Source organism: Theropithecus gelada, chromosome 6, assembly GCF_003255815.1.
Source record: "Theropithecus gelada isolate Dixy chromosome 6, Tgel_1.0, whole genome shotgun sequence".
NCBI lineage: Eukaryota > Metazoa > Chordata > Mammalia > Primates > Cercopithecidae > Theropithecus > Theropithecus gelada.
This window is the reverse complement of record NC_037673.1, coordinates 75,454,328-75,468,396: the sequence shown is the minus strand read 5'-3', so window position 1 is coordinate 75,468,396 and position 14,069 is coordinate 75,454,328. Positions and strand designations below refer to the sequence as shown.

General features: G+C 38.2%; 1 protein-coding gene across 1 annotated transcript in view; it reads right to left on the bottom strand.

Moving 5' to 3' along the window:
* The window catches only part of THBS4 (thrombospondin 4), an 88,697-nt gene extending 74,637 nt beyond the window's left edge, over positions 1-14,060 (bottom strand). Inside the window, exons 1-2 of the mRNA XM_025388204.1 lie at positions 13,946-14,060; positions 6,860-6,956 (exon numbers count right to left, since the gene is read on the bottom strand). The gene's annotated coding sequence lies outside the window, so the exon portion shown is untranslated. The remainder of the gene's footprint in view (positions 1-6,859; positions 6,957-13,945) is intronic.
* Positions 14,061-14,069: the final 9 nt, after the last annotated feature.

The window sequence follows — 14,069 nt, the reverse complement described above, 5'->3', positions numbered from 1 at the left end:
ACATTAGAAACGAATTAACTTATTCACAAACTTGTCAGGTCTTGTAAATTAAATTTGAAGTACACTTAATTCAGATAACTGCAAATTTGCTAATTAACCTTTAATTATGCTTATTTGTATTACACATGGAAATAACAAGCTGCTAAACCTTGAGAAATTAATAATCTATTTCTTTTTGCAAATGCATGAAAAGCTGGAGAATATTAGAGTAAAAAGGAAGATATCTACAATGTTTTCTGAATTTTCTGTTTAGTAGCATTAAGGCACTAAAATAAATATTAACAAAAGGAGCTAAGAAAAACAGTAAGGAAAACCCACCCTGTCCCAAGATACATCAAGGGCAACTTTTCCATGTGAACATTGTTTAATTACTGTCATTTTCTGAGCTCTTATTATTATTCTAAATTTAAAATTTTTTTTCTTTTTCTTTTCCTTTTTTTTTGCTGGGTGCGGTGGCTCATGCCTATAATCCCAGGACTTTAGGAGGCCGAGGTGGGTGGATTACCTGAGGTCAGGAGTTTGAGACCAGCCTGGGCAACATGGTGAAACCCCCTCTCTACTAAAAATACAAAAATTAGCCGGGTGTGGTGGCGGGCGCCTGTAATCCCAGCTACTCAGGAGGCTGAGGCAGGAGAATCACCTGAACTCAGGAGGCAGAGGTTGTAGCGAGCCACGGTCACGCTACTGCACTCCACCCTGGGTGAGAGAGCATGACTCTGTCTCAAAATATAAAATAAAAATAAACAATAAATAAATTGTTTTTTATTCTTTCACTTACCATGTGTAAGTGAAAAGTGAAAGTTACACATGGTAAGTGAAAGAATAAAAAACAATTTCAAATTTAGAATAATAATAAGAGCTAAATAACATGAAAAGTTGTGGCTTTGCCCTAGTGGAGAAACACTTCTCTAACCTTTTATCTATTTGTTCACCTCTAGTCTTCTGAATTTCTAAATCAAACCCGTAGGCCACAGTGGCAGGAAGACTGTAGCAGATGAGAAGCAACAAGGGGCCACCCTAGTGTCCTGCAAAAGTCTGAGTCTACGGGACCCAGATCTGCATCTCCAGAATGAACACAGACAGATGTTCCAGGTCACCAACATGTGGGAGCGCCTACCTGGAAGGCAGAATCCTGACTTCCCTAGGCCAGTCCAATGTGGTGCTGGTCCCACTCACAGAATCTGAACAGTATCATCTACACATATTCATCATCCCTCTAACATGGATAATCTAGAATTTTCCCATTTTCTCCATTTTGTGGGAGAAAACCAAAACCCTAAATCAACCATGAATGACACTATAAAAACCTGGCTTCCAGTTTCAGCTCAGTCATGGTGGCTGGGGTTCCCTGCGAAAGCTACTGTCACATGTGGAAACTGAGGAATCTGACTAGGAGATTTTCAGACCCCTTTTAGCTGTAACGCTTAGTTCCCTTTATCTTCACCTCTCTGGCCCTGAATCATGCAGGCCACATTAGCAGCATCCCAAGTATGAATGACCCTCCCTACTACTTACTACCACATCCTCCCTGTACTCAGCAAGACCTTTAACTTTTAAAGAAACAGACTTGTAGAAGAAGGTTTAAAACCCAGGATACATGAAGAGCTTCTTCAGAACCTCTCAACAAGCTGCTTTTTGATGATAAATACCAGATGCTACAGACGGCGATTAACTATGCAGACAACTTGCATGTAAATTACACAGTAACACAAGAAAGGGGTCTTCAGAGATATAGGATTTCATTTTGAATTTGGCAAAGGCATCTGCTTCTGTCCCCAAAGGGGAGTAGTTTAGAGCTGGTTTAGGTTCATTCATACATCTAACTTTGTGTCACATCAATTAGTTAGATGTGACCTCTAACCTAACCCTTCCAAAAGCTCACGAGGTTCAAAACCATTCCTTCTCTTTTTCTCTCTCTCCCTACTTCTCCTCTTCCTCTCATCCTCTGCCCCTCTGATCTCTTTTTTGCTCCTTCTCGTTTCCCTAAATATTGCCTGAACCTCCAATTCACTTTTAAAAGTTTATGAAATGTTTGTAGTATTTAGGCATTTATAAAGGTATAAGGAATAACTCAAGAAACATTAGTTCCTGCTACTTAACTAAAGTTTGCAGTATTCAAACTGCAAATTACTGAAGCCTCTTCTATATCCCTCTCCTAATAATATCGATTCCCCTACCCCTTCTCCATCCCAGGAGTTAACCACAATACTCTACTTGCCACCCACTCACCTGTAACAGATCATAACATGGAATTTTAAGAAAACACACTTGTTCTTGGTGAAAAATTTATATTCCCTGTTCTGTTAAGAATTAGGGAATTCAGTTAAAATTTTAAAGAGAAAGACAAATTTTTTTTTTTTTCCAAATGATCTTTCATTAAAATAACAGTTCCTCTACCTACCTCCTGCTCTAAGTGGTATGCACTAATTAAGTTTCCCAGCACCATCAATGCTATTTTGTTCAGAAGTCTTTTTCTGATTCCGTATAAATTTTAGGCTCTTTTATGTTGTTCTTAGGTTTTCTTTTTTTTTTTCCTTCTGGAGTTTCCTCAGCTGTCCAGTGCTTCTCTACTATCTCCAATTACAGGACTCGCCACAGTGACATTTACTGCTTGGACAATTTCTTCTTGAATATGAAATGCCCTCTCTCCCTGCACTCTGCTCTGCACCAAGTGATTATAGTTGACTTTCTCTGCACCCTTTCTATTTAAAAGATTTGATGAAAAAGCATGAACATCGTTCACATTAGGAAAGAGCATGGGGTCATTAAGAGGGGACTTGCCAGCTTTTCCGAGGCAAGGCAACGTAACTGTTATACAAGGCAAAGTGGTCTCCTGTTTCTTTTTGGGACATGCTAATGGGTTAGGGGCAGGAGACTCATCCTTAGCAACTGGGTCTCCCCTGACATCCATTGAGGGTATGTCAATCTCCAATGCTAGGGCTGAGAGAAACCTCTGTTTTCATTAGGCCCAGCAGATGTGTCTTGGTAGAGGTGCCCTTGAGGTAGTGTGGCTTCAGATTCACATCTTTGTCAGTCAGCTACTGAAGGTAGTGGCTAGATACCCAAAGAACAAAATGCCTGTTGTAGGGTACCCACCAGTATAACCCCAGTATTAGATGCTGGTAGGTTTGTCATTTAACTATTAATGATAGTTAACAAAAGCGAGTGCATGGTATGGTATAAAATATGGGACTAGAAAATGTCTAATCATTGGACTCAAAGTTCAAATTGAAAATAGAGATACTACACTGGCTTTTTCCAAATAATGCTTTTAAGTATTTTCCAAATTTGTATTGTTTTTCTTCTTATAACTTACTTACATCTTTGGTAAATGGTTAATTTGAAGAATCTCTATGAAGTAAACATGGTTTAATGTAAAAATCATGGCTTTGGAGACAAACAGAACTGGATAAAAAATCCTCATGTAATCACTTTTTGAAACAAGATATTTACCCCTGGTGCCTCCAACTCCAAATTCCTTAGTGTGGGTAAACAGGCCTCTGACTGTGCCTGCAGTCTTATTTCTCATCATTATCTACCGCTCACTTTACCCTCCTGAAATGTTGAATTATACGTACTGCTCAGACCACAATATACTATTGCTCTATTCCATGTTTTTACTTCAGCTGTTTTCTGTCTGGAACACCTCCCCTGGTACACCTCCTCCAGGAGTGCTTTACTGACACTGTTTCGTCCCCAAGCCCCCTGCAGATGGGTGAATAATTCCTCTTCTATAACCTCATACCACTTAATTGATCTCCAACAGCGCTCACCACACAGAGTGGACGTTACTGTGTTTATCTCCTCCATGTACGCCATTCAGTAACAAGAGCTACATCTGATTGATCTTGGTATCACTGGTGCCAGCATTTAGTAAACTCATTAGTTGGATTGAAAGGGTTATATCTGCAAAAGGAGTATATCCCTTCAGTTATTGTGAGGAAGAATTTAATAAATGCCACTGCTAGTTCTGTTACCCAAACTTCTCCTAAAATATTTCTAAAACACGGCAACAAATACGTAGTATGTGCAAAGAAAAGATATATTGACAGTCACCTCTAGATGTCGTTTTTGTACTCAAAACATTTTCTGAAGAAAAATATGTTCAACAGAGATGTAACTATATTTGCCAATTTTAAGATAACATTTGGCTTATGGAATCCAAATAAAGAGACGATGCTCATGGACCAGGTGAGAAGTTTTACTGAGAGTCAACTGGTCTCTCTAATTTTTATAAGTTTTTGGTGATGTCCATAGGTACAAGTTATCTTGAAGAATAAATCTAAAACTAAGCTGTTTTAAAAACAGGTCCAAATACATAATGAAGATATCTACATTTTTAAAAATCAGAGAAAAGAAAATTTTTCTTTAGAATAGAGACCCTCTGGGAATGTTTTCTTTGGCCTGAGGAAGCTTCTACTACAATTCCCACCCCTAACCCTTCCTCCCCTCACCGGTGCACACACATATGCTCTATTGGAAGCCTCACTCCTGGATATTCATACTAAGTCACTGTTCCACACTGGAAATACACCTCTCTGGACTTGATTTGCTCACTCTCCTCTCATCCTTTTGGTTTTCAGTGCTACGGTTAACCTTGAATGAAAGTTGAAGGTCACTTAATTATCCATACCAACAAATGGAGAAAAAGGCATATAAATTATGCTTATTCATCCTAGGGATGGGACAATAAGGCTGTCCTAGGATGGAAATGAGAGCTGGGGAATGGAAGGCTGTGGTGGCAATAACAGAAGGCATGACATATTAGGAAGCCAAAAGATGGAAATGCCTTGTAGTCAAGGGTCAGCAAAAGGAGGAAGGCTCCAGCTACTGAGTAGACGTGGGAGGAGAAAATGCAATGGAGAGAGGACACAGACACCTGAGGAAAACACCATAAGGAGGGGTAGACTTTGTGGTCAAAAGCAAAGGGTAACTTTGAGACATTGGAAACTGAAGAAGCAATAAAAGTTCTATTCTTTCAATAGTTGAATATGCTTTGTGTCCATCAACTATAAGCATCTATTATGTGCCTACTAAATGCTGTGGGGGATATAAGAGTTAGTCCCTGCATTTGAAGTAAAAATGAGTGTGCAGCTTTATGCAGGGGCAATCAAATGGTGTAAGTACAGTAATACAAACTAACAATAATTCACAAGTATTTACATACTGAGACATTTTATCAAGAAGTTAACAATACGCCATTCTCCCATATACCTACTCAGTATACTTCTTGGGTTGATTTTAATGTTTCTGCTCAGCACCTTGATGAACAGGGGAAGCAAGACAGTTCCAAAAGTTATGAACAATATCCAGCTGTAAACACCATTTCAAACTCATTGGACCCTGTTCTTTCCTCTTCCTAAGTCACTTTCACTACTCAAAATGTACACTAATTTCTTTTAGTTTACTAAAATGGCATTTAAAGCACTGATGTGAGTAATGACTGACATTTCAAGAGAAAGTTCCACAAATTGAGGTATCAGACCATATATATGTCATTTTACACAACAGATATGATTGCGGATTGAGAGAATTTTTATATATGGACTATTTTTAAATGCTAGGGGAGTTTGCCGTTTAAAGCAATTTATGTATAAAGCAAGGAATCCTTCAATAATGAATCTTTCCTTAGGCAAATTTTAAAATGACAGCATTTCACAAGGCAGGATTTACTTGTTCTTCATTATCGATGGTAGCCTATTAATCTGGAAAAGTAATATAACTCCCTATAAACTAAACAATACATATAATGACTTAAGTTCTGAAAATAACTAAGATCATTTTATACAGTCATTTTTAAACATTTCAGAAAATGGGATCATATCCATAACTTTTCAATTACTACCATAAAAAAGGAGGCATGTGAATTTAGTATTTTTGCTCCCTAGTAGACTTGGCTAATCCAATGGAGAAAATATGAATAAATATATCTATTTTTTCCCTGTTTGGTGTAAACAAATAAAGCTTGATATAATTATTCCTCACAGGGATAGTATAAGAAATGGATAAGCTATAAACTGTTAGTGGGTTTAGAATTATAGTAATTCGTATTATGCCACAGCCCCTTAATTTCAGTAATATGGCTGCAAGAACTAGTGATCCAGCAAATATACATATATTCAAACAAAGCGTTTTAATACATTGCTTTTGTTTTTCTTAAAGCAAACTTTGAAATGTATCTTCAGACAAAACAGAGAATGCTGGATTGTTTGTAGATTATATTAAGGATTCCAGTGATTTCCAAGGTTGACTGAATCCTAGGAGTGTAGGGCGGTTACCCAGTCCTAAGATGATTTCCTGAAGAGCATCTTTACTCCTGGTTGTCCATCCTTATTCATTGTTCCTGATTCTAGAGAGCCATGTGGCCACTGAACATAGCTCAGCACCACTTCTGGGAAAACATTTAAATGGCATGGTCTTGCTGATGAAAAGATGTCCGAACTACAAAGTTCCATGAAAGCAGATGGTCCACATTTTTAGCTGCCATCTGGTTGAATGCTCTGGATATTTCATGTGCCCATTTTTTGCATCACATGCCATTACATTACCTTTAATTCTTTTTAAAAACATCTAGTTTCAATTAAGTATAGGCTCACAGGCAGTTGTAAAATAAATGTACAGGGATATTTCTTCCAATTGTAACATCTACTGTAACTACTGTATGATATTAAAACCAGGAAAATGACATTGGTACAAACCACAGAGTTCATTCAGATTTCACCAAATTTGGGTCTGGGTCTATGTCTGTTTCTCTATGTCTCTTTTTCCTTATAAGGTCACCTTTATTAGGCTGTTATCACGCTGCTACAAAGGAATACCTGAAACTAATTTATGAAGAAAAGAGGTTTAATTGACTCACAATTCCATAGGCTGTACAGGAAACATGGCTGAGGGGGGTCTCAGGAAACTTAAAATCATGGTGGAAGGTGAAGGGAAAGCAGGTACGTCCCATACAGCTGGAGCAGGAGGAAGAGAGAGAAGGGGGAGATGCTACACATGTTCAAACAACCAGGACTCATGAGAACTCATTATCATGAGAATAGCAAAGGGGGGAATCCCTCCTTGATCCAATCACCTCCCACCAGGCCCCTCCTCCAACATTGGGGATTACAATTTGACATGTGATTTGGGCAAGGACACAAATCCAAACCATATCAGTCACCAATCATTGGATTTGGAGTCCATCCTAATCCAGTATGATTGGGTTGTTTTCTTGTTGTAAGTTTTAAGAGTTATTTGTATATTTTGGACCCAAGTCCTTTAACAGATACATGTTTTGCAAATTTTTTTCTCCCAGTTTGTGGCTTCTTGTCATTCTCTTAATAGGAAATGTTGTATTTTTATTATCAATTGTATATATTTCTTTTCTGTTGACACTTGCTCTCTGACCCACTGATTACGTAGAAGTTTGTTAATTTCCAAGTTTTTGGAGATTTTGCTGTTGTCTTTCTATTATTGATTTCTAGTTTAATTCCAGCATAGTCAAGTAATACATTCTGCATTATTTCATTAAAAACTTTTGTTGAGGTTTGCTTTATGACTCATAATAGCCTATTTTGGTGAGTGCTATATAGGCTCTTAAAAATAATGTATGTTCTGCTGTCGTTGGGTGGAACATTCTATAAATGTCTATTAGATCCTGTTGTTTAATTCATCTATATCTTTGCTTATTTTTTGTCTAATAGTTCTATCAATTGCTGAGTGTTGGGTATAACTATAGCTTATATGTTATAGTTAAAATTATGGATTTGTCTATTTCTTCTTTCACCTCTATCAGTTTTTGCTTCATGTATTTTGAAGCACTGTTGTTTGGTGCACACATTTGGGATTAATATGTTTTCTTGTGGACTGATCCATTTATCATTATGTAATGTCCTTCTTGTCTCTAGTAATTTTCTTTTCTCTGAAGTCTACTTGATCTGATATATATATGTATATATGTGTGTATATGTATATATACACACACACATATATATACACACACATACTACTTTTTTTTTTCCTGATTAGTGTTTGCAAGGTATAACTTTTCTATCCTTTTAGGTTACATCTACCAATGTCATGTTTGAAGGAAGTTTCGATGGAGAGCATACATTTGGCTTAGGTTTTTTACCCACTCTGCCAATTTCTGTCCTTTAATTGGTGTATTGAGATCAATTTTACATTTAGAATAAGTCTTGGTATTTTAGGATTTAAGCCTGCCATTTTGTTACCTGTTTTCTGTTTATTCTCAACTTCTCATTTCTCTGACTACCTCCCCACCTCCAACCTATCACTCCCCTGCTGGCCCCTTGCCTTCTTGTGGGTTACTTGGACTTAAAAAATTTTTTTTTGATTTATTTAGTATTTCTGAGTATATCACTTGTACAGTTCTCTTAGTGGCTACTCTCAGTATTACAATATACATATTTAACATCATAGTCTATTGGTATATTGGGTTTCACCACTTTGAGTGAAGTGCAGAAATAAGGCTTCATTATTTCCATTATTTACTTCCATTACAAGGTCCTTTTTTCCACCTAAGACCCTTTACAAACTTCACTTTTTAAGTATAATTGTCCTATTTCCTCAACATAAGTTGAGCACAATGTCAGATGATAATATTATCATTTTGGTTTCATTCATTTCTTTTTCACACAAAAGACAGCAGGTTTACTATGCCGGAGGAGCAAAATGAATCCCTAACAGTATATATCATGGCCTGATCACCTTCACATAGCTACCAAATACATGAACTTGGCTTTTTATGCTTCTGGGTAACAAAGACAAAGCCATACAACTGTACAAGTTTAGCTAGACGTCAGGATGGTTGAGCCCCCATCATGCTGAAGCTACAGAGTTCACCTTTCAATTCCTGGGGCAATTCCTAGGGTCCCATTCCTCTTCTATCATCCTCAGGACCAACTTTTAAGTGGTATGAAAATCTCGATTTCCAAATAAAACTTTTAACATAATTGGTAAAATATAAATTGACCTTGTTACATTCTGGGGCCAACTTCATTTCCATTTAAAAAAACTGAATGAATATTTAAAGAATATCTGTTTAAAGAGGCACCTAATCATTAGCCTGTCCATGGCTCTCCCTTGATTTAGGCTTTAATACTAATTTACATTTGACTTTTACCACTGTCAGCAATGCTCCCATTTACTTTTTACTAACCCCTGATATAGTCTCTAAATTATTCCCTGTCTTTTTTTTTGTGACAAAGTCACTCTGTCACCCAGGCTGGAGTGCAGTGGTATGATCTCAGCTCACTGCAACTTCTGCCACCTAGGTTCAAGCGATTGTCTTGCCTCAGCCTCCTGAGTAGCTGGGATTACAGGTGTGCGCCACCACATCCAGCTAATTTTTTTTTTTTTTTTTTTTTTTTTAAAGTAGAGATCGTGTTTTACCAAATTGGCCAGGCTGGTCTGGAACTCCTGACCTCAAGTAATCCTCAAGTGGTCTGCCTGCCTTGGCCTCCCAAAGTGCTAGGATTACAGGTGTGAGCCACTGTACCCACCTGTCTTTTTAAATCCCCAATCTCTTTCTCTCAGGCACTTTTTATTTGTTTTCTAATGTAATAGGGAAATTTGAAGGTAACTGATTCGATCTACTCAGCACCCCATAGTTCCCCTTGAAACTTCCTCCAGTGTCAGAAAGAGAGCATGTCTCTCATTTTCAATGCCAGCCCCACTGCTCAAGCTCCGGATCTCAGCCTCAACTCTTAGGCAATTCCTAGGATCTCATCCTTCTTCTCTCCAGCATCTTCAGACTTTTACTCACTAATAGCCAATTTTGTCCTCATATGTGTGTAGATTCACCATATCATCTCTTTCAAAACCTTTGAGTCTTTCACTCCTGTCCCATTTCTCTTTTTCCTTTATCAGTCATATTTCTGATGCTTTTAGACCTGTCCTTATTGTTTATACCCTTTTCTCCAGTAATCCCTTGCCACTGGATTTCTAACAACCTCCTCTATCAAATATGCTCAGCAGAAGGGTGCCAAGTGACCTTCCTCCAATAATATTCAGCAGCATTTTCCATAACACTTTTACTTTATGTAATACAGTTTATGGGTTTATAAAACGCTTCTTCTTATAATGTCCATGTAACAATAGCTGTCTACCTCCCATCCTTGACTATGTAAATCCACTAATACTGTATTTGGACTTTTACTTGTCTTTACTTTCTCAAAACTACAAATTCCCATGCCTTCCAATTCTGGTTCTCAAGTTAGTCAATCAATACTCTCCCTGAGCAGTCTCCAGCTTATAACCAAACCCAGCATTCATTTACTCATCTTCAGATTCCTTGCCATAGTCAGTCCCATTTCTATACCTTCACTCATATAGCACAGCCCACATGCAATGCCTTACTCTGTGCCAATCTAAATGCAATGTACCCACCCTTCGAGATCAGCTAGCATCTTACTTCTCTCATTAGACCTTTGCCAAGCATTGCAGTACATTCAGGTCTTTGTCTAAAACCATATTAGACTTGTCTTCTTGACAAAAATGGTACTTCCTAATAGTCTCTAGTTAGTTCAAATATGTGGGCCTTGTTTCATCAGCTGTGCCTCTTAAAGCTTGAATGTAAGTTTTTGCACAATCACGGCTCACAGCAATCTTCTCCTCCTGGGTTCAAGCGATCCTTCCACCTCAGCCTCCCAAGTAGCTGAGACTATAGGCACACACCATCATGCCCAGCTATAATTTTTGTGTTTCTGTTGAGACAAGGTTTCATCATGTTGTCCAAGCTTGTCTTGAACTCCTGGGTTCAAATGATCCTCCTCCCAAAGTTCTAGGATTACAGGTGAACATGAGTTTTTATTCCCTGATAGCCTTGCAGTGTGCTAGGCATACAGAAGCTGCTTAATAAATTTGTTTAACGGTGTAATACTAAACAAATATTATTTACATAAATAATAACAGTAATATCATGGCATTGATAGCTCCACTTTGAGTGAAACTGGGCTTTTTAATGGACTACACAGGAGGCTGCATGAGGCAGTATGACACAGTGGTTAGGAGTAAAAACTCTGAAGCCAAAACTGCCTGGGTTCAAATCTTGGTTCTACCACCTACTGGCTATATGGGTACTGATATTTTCTTCTGTTCTCAAGGAGGGACACAAAGATGTTAGTTAACCTTAGGAAGGTACCTGTGTCATGAAATCATTATGGAGATCAAGTGAGTTATGTTAGATACTTGAAGCAACTTCTGGCATGTAGAAATTGCTCCATAAATGTCGGAAATTATTAAATGTTCATTACACATAAAATGATAGCATCTCAGAGATAAAAGAGCTTTTGCTTTATAAATGAATGAGCAGAGGTATCAATGCAAAATGATTGGCTCAAGCGCATATGGCTAATCAGAGGCCAAGTCAAGAACTCAGCTCTCCTGATTTCTATTCAGTGTTTGTTCTTTCCCCTCCTTAAGGATTTTATATCTGAACACAAACTACAGAATATTCAAGTTCAAAGGGATATTTAAGACTTTACATTTAATTTTCCCATAAGGGACCATATACTGCACCATCACTTGTCACAAACCTTTCATCTTTCCCAACAGCACCATTTCCCAGATTATTAATCATCCAGACAAAAAGAGCCTAACAAACCTTGCACGGTGGCCCCCAAGTTAAGAAACACACGAAGGATGGGTATGGATGCCAAGGTCAGGTTGCCTGAGTTCAGATGACTATCACCAGATGAAACCATTTTCAATGATCATCTTTTGAAAAATAAGATTTCTTTTTTTGGGGAAAACATTGTCTGGGATACTCATTATAAAGCTGTGATTCAGGCCATCCCACACAAACATGGATGTTTTGCAGATAGTATTCTTCCCGGTAGGAATCTGAAATTATGATTTTGATGAACTCTGAACAATACTCTAAAGCAGCCAGGAAAAGGCACAGGAGCCAACTAACCATACCAGGCACAATTTCTGAAGGTTTCAATTTTCTGTGTGGTTCTCTGCAACAGTATTCAGCCTGTTTGTGCAATTAGCTACATTAGAGTTTTTAAATTCAATCTAACAGATACAGACTCTCAAGAGGAACTGCAGCAATAAAAGATTGCTATTATCTATGCACTAATAAACATGTGTGTAAGGATTCTTTCATCAGATGCAATGACATGCTATTCTGGTCTCAATTTGACACTAAGGAAAGAGACTTAATTTCTCTTCAATGCAAATGAACTCACTGTATGTAGCAGCAGCAGTACAGACAAAGGCCAAACTGAGTAACTGTGTTACGTGTCCACTAAGAATGTTCATACACTCCTCTCAGTCCTGCTACAAACAAGGCTCAGGAAATCCACATTCTTTCTGTATGATTGTTTTAAATGCCTCATTGTAGTATATGGACCTTGAGCTTTATGGCTTAGGATTTTTTTTTCTTTTTCTCTGCCTTGCCTTTGTCAGTCTATGGCTTGGCATTTTTAACCCTCAAAACAGGGAGGTTCCATTACAATCTAAAAGTTGAATTACTTTACTTTCTTTATACTGAAGACTCAACAGATAGTCTCCACTGATCACACAGAGGATGCATTGTCCCTCCTTTGTGTTTCTGTAGTATTTTGCTTATATTTCTAACACCACTCGTGATTATCTGACTTGTTACACCTTGGTGTGTGTATGTCTCCTTTGTGCACTGTAAACTCCTGAGGACAGAATTCATGTTTTATATATTTCTGTATTGTTCCAGAGCCTGATGATGTCTAAGACATAGGGCCTGCTCAATAAATGTTTCAATAGTTTTAATGGTACATATGTTACACATTTTCCAGTTATACAGTTATTATTAATTCTCATTTCTGATATATCTCTTTTTCATTTCTGAGAACTCTTGTTTTTGAAACACGTAAAAAAGACTTTAGCAGGCTGGCACTGTAATTTAGATGACTATGTAAACAGTAAGGGAGTGCCTAGCAATTATTTGTTGAACAGTAATTTTATGAAAAGTTGCAGAGGTTTCTTTTGAGTTTTAGTTTTTAAGAAGACTCGACCATCTCAGTGGGATAGAGGAAAGAACTCAGAGGCATGACTGGGAGGGTATCGAAGAAAGATGGCTGTGCTTTCTAGAAAAAAGATCCAGCACCCAAGTTTTAACTCTGAGACCCAGTCATACATTTGGATCACAGCATTTCCAAGACCAAAATTTCCTCTTTAATAGTTTTTCTGAGAAATTGTCAGGTTTAACGTCAAGAAATACTTAGTCCATGCTCATTAGGCCCACAGACATGACTAGCTACAGGATTCGCCGGGCCCAGCCCAGAATAAAAATGCAGAGCCCCTTGTTCAAAACTTAAGAATTTCAAGACAGTGACTGAAGAGCATCAGCCAAATGAGAAGTCCTTTTAAGCATGGAGCCTTGTGTGGCTGCACAGGTCCCACACCCATGAAGCTAGCCCTCTTCTGTGAAAGACAAAAGGTTTGTAGCTAGGGAGAGAAGCTACAATTCAAGTATGCACAAGGGGCTGCAGGAACCCAGAGCTCCTAACTTTGTAAAAGCATCACTGGGAATGTGAGTTAAACTCATTCTTGAGGGAGAAGTTGCATAGGGAAGAAAGATATTCCAGATAGAAGGACCTGCACTGAAGGTGGGCAGAATTTACCTGACATTCAGAAATACTGTAACTTTTAAGCAGGATGGTGCCAGTGAACATGAGGGTGAGAACAGACTGAGGCTGGAAAGGTAGGCAGAGACCATATATATGGGAAAAGGGGTTGAACAATTACTGAGTGCCTCCTGTGTGCCAAGTTCTTTCCCTCCATGACATTTTAAACACCACAATCTTGTAAATACTGAGTCATCCCTATTTTACAAACAGTTAATTTAGGCATCACACAGATTTAATGTTCAAAGGGCTTGGAACACTCTAAGGATCTAATAAATATTAGTATTTGAAGAATTACTGGTGGGTCTGTCTGACTTAAGGTGCAGAACTCTTACCCTTTAGGCCAAGCTTCTCCTAAGAGTTCTTTCTAATCCCTCCAGTCATTCTCTCCCCCATCTCTCAAGAGCCCCCAAACTGCCCTTCTCTCCCTTCGCCACGCCCCCGCGTTTCCACGTGCCG